The sequence below is a fragment of the Mercenaria mercenaria genome, chromosome 6 (genome assembly GCF_021730395.1).
Source record: "Mercenaria mercenaria strain notata chromosome 6, MADL_Memer_1, whole genome shotgun sequence".
Taxonomy (NCBI): domain Eukaryota; kingdom Metazoa; phylum Mollusca; class Bivalvia; order Venerida; family Veneridae; genus Mercenaria; species Mercenaria mercenaria.
This window is the reverse complement of record NC_069366.1, coordinates 53,007,715-53,015,057: the sequence shown is the minus strand read 5'-3', so window position 1 is coordinate 53,015,057 and position 7,343 is coordinate 53,007,715.

The window sequence follows — 7,343 nt, the reverse complement described above, 5'->3', positions numbered from 1 at the left end:
AGAAATATCGTAAATCATCGGAGGTTTGAAAGGAGTAAATCTTAAATGATCTGTAAATTAAAAACAGTAACCATACAATCAAACTGAAATTTGAGGAAAAGAAGAAAAGGGCAGCTTGCAGTTGTAATGGGAAGATGATATTTATCCCGTTACTGTTCGAAAATTCTTTCTTTTTTTTTAATAATGAGGTGAGATATGGTCGCTACTTAGTAATTAACACCTCTTTAAAGAGATCAGTATTTTTTTTAAATGTTAAAAATCATTTTTTGTGATGCATATATTTGTTACGGCGTTTCAAGGATTTGCATGTGAACTGTAGGGTATCAACAAGGGATCGGAGTTTTTGAAAAGGCTTTTGCGAAAATTCAAAAATATTGTTATGTTGCACTAAGTTAGAGAACAATACTGGTTAGAAAAATCAAAATTCACCATGGACATGCAACAGCTCAATTAACTGAAATTCAATTACCGTTCATGTATCTAAGACGTATTTCACTCGTCATTTTTCATTCAAATCTTGTATTATGTTTACCATATTATTATACATTTCTGGAGTTTTATCTTTTCTGCTTTTAAAACAAATAAGTCATACGACCTTAATTTTGTCAGCGTGACTTAAGCCGGTGCTAGGGGGCGTGTAATGTGTTGCACATTTCATTACCTTTCGTGAATAAACTTGAGTCTGCTATTACTTTGCGTAGTTGTATTATATGCTTGCAAAGAACCTTGTCAAGAATTTATTAAAGCTGAACAGTTTTAACCCGTATCATGTGGGACATGATTGATTTCGCCTTTGCAACCATCTGCACTGTTCACCATTCAGTCAATATCTTTTTGGTAAGCACCCCATATAACAGTTAATGGTACTGTCCAATCTGAAAGATGGACAAGTTCATTATAGAAATATAGCAGGGTAAGGGTTAAGATGCGTTATAAATAGATTTGAAACAGGGCCTTTGTGGCCGAGTGGTTATGGTCTCTGACTTCAAATCACTTGTCCTTTCACTGGACCAGGTGTGGGTTTGAGCCTCTACTTGTCCTTTCACTGGACCAGGTGTGGGTTTGAGCCTCTGCTTGTCCTTTCACTGGACCAGGTGTGGGTTTGAGCCTCTACTTGTCCTTTCACTGGACCAAGTGTGGGTTTGAGCCTCACTAGAGGCATTGAATTCTTCATGTGAGGAAGCCACCCAGGTGGCTTATGGAAGGTCGATGGTTCTACCCAGGTGCCCACCTGCGATGAAATAATGCACAGAGAGGCACCTGGGGTTTTCCTCCACTTTCAAAGCTGGAAAGTTCCCATGTGACCCTATGAAATAAAAAAGAAATAGATTTGAAATGGACATATTTGCTTGATTGAAATTGAACTGATCATTTTCAGCCCATTTGAAAATTCAGGAGAAGGACTACTTTCTTTTATTTCCTTGCTCTAAAAAATCCAGGAAGAAGACACAGGAAAGATTTATTGTATATCACATAAAATAAGGGAAAAAAATCTCTGTCAGGAAATTACTCTGTTTGATGTATACCCATTGCAAAGAAATGATTTTCTTTATTAGTTGAAATATTTATAGACAATACAGCTGGTGCAAGAATTGTAAGTTTTATGTTGTTATTTTAGATGGTAACCAGGAAACCAAAGACATAAAAGATACAAATGTGTTATGTGCTCAGTTACATTTAATACCTTTGTCATTTGTTGAGGATTACTAAGTTTAGAAGTTTAATTCGGAAGTTGTTTGTAATGCCATATGTGTACTACTGAATTTAATGGTTGCATTTTGAATTATACAAAATGTTATGGGTACTTGGTGGCCATTTAAAAGTTTAAAGGTTGCTCAATTCTCTGACCATCATTAGAGCCTTTTAAAGGACGGATAAGCCTTTTAACTTGCTTGCTTTTGGTCATCGATTCTGCCCAGGTGCCTGCTTGTTTCCAAATGCAGTCCTGACTTCCTCCATTAACATTTGAGCCGTGCCATGGGAAAACCAACATAGTGGGTGTGCGACCAGCATGGATCCAGACCAGCCTGCGCATCCGCGCAGTCTGGTCAGGATCCATGCTGTTCGCTAATAGTTTCTCCAATTCCAATAGGCTTTAAAAGCGAACAGCATGGAGCCTGACCAGACTGCGCGGATGCGCAGGCTGGTCTGGATCCATGCTGGTCGCATACCCACTATGTTGGTTTTCTCATGGCACGGCTCATTTAAAGTTATAAAGTGGGGCCTCCCAAGTAGTTATGGTTGCTGCTTTTAAATCACTTGACCCTTACTGCTGTGAGTTTGAATCTTGCTTGGGTAGGAGAATTTTCATGTAAGGAAGCATCTACCTGGCTTACTGAACATCAGTGGTTCTATCTAGGTGCATGCTTGTGCCTGAAATAATACCCAGAGGGGCACCTGGCATGCACTACTTGTGTTAGTGGGGACGTTAAACCCAATATAAAAGAGCAAAAAAATAAAATCTGAAGATGGATTATGTCCCCTTAAAATAACTAAATGAATTTGGGGATTGATACACTTGGGGTCTGTTTCAAGTGACAGTCATTACACGGTTGGTCACAGTATGACATACCCTTGCTTTTTAGCTCACCTGAGCACGAAGTGCTCAAAGGTGAGCTTTTGTGATCGCCATGTGTCCGTCGTCAGTCATCAGTCGTCCGTCGTCAACAGTTTGACTGTTAACACTCTAGAGATCACAAATTTGAGCCAATCTTAATGAAACTTCGTCAGAATGTTACCCTCAATGAAATCTTGGATGAGTTTGATATTGGGTCATCTGGGGTCAAAAACTAGGTCACCAGGTCAAATCAAAGGAAAAGCTTGTTGACACTCTAGAGGTCACAATTTTGGCCCAATCTTAATGAAACTTGGTCAGAATGTTACTCTCAATTAAATCTTGGACGAGTTTGATATTGGGTCATCTGGGGTCATACATGTGATCTCCCGCGCGGGAGGGTCAAAATCCCGATTTTTTCACCTTGCCTCCCGTCTCCCGACCAAAACCATATTTCTCCCGCTTTTCAAGAAATAAAAATCAGTATTATGACTGGGTTGATAATTACCGAGGAGTGCCAAACATGTTTACACAGTAAATCAAAGTGTCACCGACTGTTGTGTATTATACATGTTTGACACACATGTAGCTGGAGGAAAGAGTTGTTTTTCACAGGTAAATTATTAATTGTTTGTTTTGATAAGGGATTAGACAAGCAGGGCCTTTTCCACCTGTCTCACGGGGCCGAATACCTGCCCATTCTCAATGCCAATTAAGCTCCATTTTTTTACCAATTTGAAGCAAAAAACTCCCAGTCATAAGAAATAATTCCCAACTGAAATGAATTTTGATTATTCAAAGAAAAATTTTGCTCGGTAATAAAATCACAAATAATTGTTGGAAAAACCAACCCATTACTATTTTTAGAACATGAGTGTTATTTCCCCTTACGGAGTTACGCCATTTTCTTCCAATGTTTACCAAATTAATTTGCTACGAAATCGGACTTATTTCATTGAAAATTGGATGAAAACACACACTCATTTATTTGATAACATCAATCTACATTATTCTGGTACGGGTAAATACATGCTGATACATTTCTGTTTTCTATTTTTCATGTCAAAATCATGAGTATTTTTATACGAAAGTGGGTGGGGTAAGGAATTTACATAATTTATGAGTTGTGTTCAGACCAATTTAGAGCTTCGTTTTTTGAAGTCCTCGAGTAGAATAATGTTAATGCATGTTCACCTTCATTTCAGACCTAAATTGAGACTTTGTTTCTACAAATTTAATCTGTTAAGAAAGTTTAAAGTTAGAACAAGAGGGAGCTTCTGTAAGATAGCATGCTCGACTTTTCTCAGTGATTGACTCTGAATTAAAGCTTTGCCAGTAAAAGGGGCATAATAGGCAATAGCTTTCTATGTAACAGAGATATTAGACATTATATTAAACTTTAACAAAAAAAATGAAGTTAAAAGTGGCATAACTCTGTCAAAATTCAAATCAAGAGTTATGAGGATTGTTTCTTCTGATGTACACTTGTATACATTATTGTGTGGCCAAAAATGTTGGATTTAGCCTATAAGTTATGTGTCCGCGCGCTTAATTTATGTCGATAAAAATCCTCCAGTTTTGAGACCCCAACTCCAGCTGAAAAATGGCAAACCTCCAGTTTTGGGATTCTGAACTTATCACATGTATGTCTGGGGTTAAAAACTAGGTCACCAGGTCAAATTAAAGGAAAAGCTTGTTAACACAGTTTTGGCCCAATCTTAATGAAACATGGTCAGAATGTAACCCTCAGTTAAATCTTGGATGAGTTCGATATTGGGTCATCTGGGGTTAAAAACTAGGTCACCAGGTCAAATCAAAGGAAAAGCTTGTTAACACTCTAGAGGTCACAATTGTGGCCCAATCTTAATGAAACTTGGTCAGAATGTTACCCTCAATAAAGTCTTGGATGATTTTGATATTGGGTCATCTGGGTTCAAAAACTAGGTCACCAGGTCAAATCAAAGGTAAAGCTTGTTAACACTGTAGAGGCCACACTCATGACTGTATCTTTATGAAACTTGGTCAGAATGTTAATCTTCAGAATGTTATTCTTGATGATCTCAAGGCCCAGTTTGAATCTGGGTCATGAAGGATCAAAAACTAGGTCACCAGGTCAAATCAAAGGAAAAGCTAGTTTACACTGTAGAGGCCACATTTATGACCATATCTTAATGAAACTTGGTCAGAATGTTAAGTCTTGAGGCTGTATAGGTCAAGTTTGAATCTGGGTCAGGTGGGGTCAAAAACTAGGTCACTAGGTCAAATCAAAGGAAAAGCTTGTAAACACTCTAGAGGCCACATTTATGACTGTATCTTCATGAAACTTAGTCAGAATGTTAATCTTGATAATCTTTAGGTCAAGTTCGAACCTGGATCATGTCAGGTCAAAAACTAGGTCACCGAGTCAAATCAAATGTAAAGCTTATTAACACTGTAGAGGCCACATTTATGACTGTATCTTTATGAAACTTGGTCAAAATGATAATCTTGATATTCTCAAGGTCCAGTTTGAATCTGGGCCATGTAGGGTAAAAAACTAGGTCACCAGGTCAAATCAAAGGAAAAGCTAGTTTACACTGTAGAGGCCACATTTATGACAATATCTTAATGAAACTTAGTCAGAATGTTAATCTTGATGATCTATAGGTCAGCTTTAAATCTGGGTCAGGTGGGGTCAAAAACTAGGTCACTAGGGCAAATCGAAGGAAAAGCTTGTTAACACTGTAGAGGCCACATTTATGACTGTATCTTCATGAAACTTGGTCAGAATGGTAATCTTGATGATTTCAAGGTCCAGTTTGAATCTGGGTCATGTCGGGTCAAAAAATATGTCACTAGGTCAAAAGAAAAACTAGTTTACACTTTAGAGGCCACATTTATACCATATCTTAATGAAACTTAGTCAGAATGTTAATCTTGATAATCTTTAGGTCAATAGGTCAGGTGAGCGATACAGGGCCTTCATGGCCCTCTTTTTTTTGTTATAAAAGGACTGAGACAGATTTTAAATGGCTTACTTCTTGCTATATTGGCATTTTGTCTAGCTTTAATGGCATTAAGGTAACTTTATTAAACTCTTAATTTATACCACCTGGCTACAATATGTAGAAAATGATACTTTAATTTGATTTCATTCAGAAATAGATATTCATAAATGCATATTATTGAACTAAAATGTTAAGTGTTCAAAAGATGCAAGTAATATAAGGACATTGATTTCAGAAGATACAAGATGAATTATATGGTATCAGAATTTTAGATTGTTGGTGGCAGAGGATATGTCTTAAAGTTTACTTTGTATCATTTGATTGCAACTGCTTGATGATAATTTGCTTTTTATCTATTGATATTGACTTTAAGTTTATTTAGTTGGTATCTTTGATACCACCAACATGTCATCTATAGTTTACTTTGTACCAACTTTATTGTTTACATTGTATCTTGATACCAACTTTATAGTTTACATTGTATCTTGATACCATCTTTATAGTTTACATTGTAATACTATCTTGATACCAACTTCATAGTTTACAGTGTATCTTGATACTAACTTTATAGTTAACATTGTGTCTTGATACCAAATTTATAGTATCTTGATACCAACTTTATAGTTTACAGTGTATCTTGATACTTACTTTATAGTTTACAGAGTATCTTGATACTTACTTTATAGTTTACAGAGTATTTTGATACCAACTTTATAGTTTACATTGTATCTTGATACCAACTTATAGTTTACAGAGTATCTTGATACCAACTTTATAGTTTACATTGTATCTTGATACCAACTTTATAGTTTACAGTGTATCTTGATACCAACTTTATAGTTTACAGTGTATCTTGATACCAACTTTATAGTTTACATTGTATCTTGATACCAACTTTATAGTTTACATTGGATCTTGATACCAACTTTATAGTTTACATTGGATCTTGATACCAACTTTATAGTTTAGTTAACCAGGTTTTCAACGAAAACCTGTCGAAAACCTGAGTTATTAGATTGGGGTAGATGTTGGTCGGGCGGGCGGGCGGCGGCGGCGTCAAACTGGTGTTTCCGGTCAATAACTTTTGTTTCGGTAAAGATATTTGAATAAAACTTGGTATGTATGTAGCTTATATCAAGACAAAGGCTGGGATTGATTTTGGGGTTTCTGGGGTCAAGGTCAAGGTCACTGTTACTTAAAATAGAAAAAGGGTTTCCAGTCAATAACTTTTGTTTCGGTAAAGATATTTGAATAAAACTTAGTATGTATGTAGCTTATATCAAGACAAAGGCTGGGATTGATTTTGGGGTTTCTGGGGTCAAGGTCAAGGTCACTGTTACTTAAAATAGAAAAAGGGTTTCTGGTCAATAACTTAACTTAGGAATGAGCTATCATGATGAAACTTGATGTATAGAAAACTTATAAAAATGTTTGCACAATTGTTCACTATCATGAGACGGAGTGTCATGCGCAAGAACCAGGTCCCTAGGTCTAAGGTCAAGGTCACACTTAGAGGTCAAAGGATACAAGAATGAAAACTGTCCGGAGCATATCTTCTTCATGCATAGAGGGATTTTGATGTAACTTGGCACAATTATACACCATCATGAGACGAAGTGTCTTGCGAAGTTCCCTTCTTTAGAATTACTTCCCTTTGTTCTTACTCTAAATAGCTTATATTGTAACTTTTTCATTACTAGACGTAGGGAAAAATCGAGACCACTTTTCTGTAGTACAACATGCATGTTACATCCAATTTTGAGGTGTATTTTGACCAATCTCTACCTGGTAAGGATTTCTGT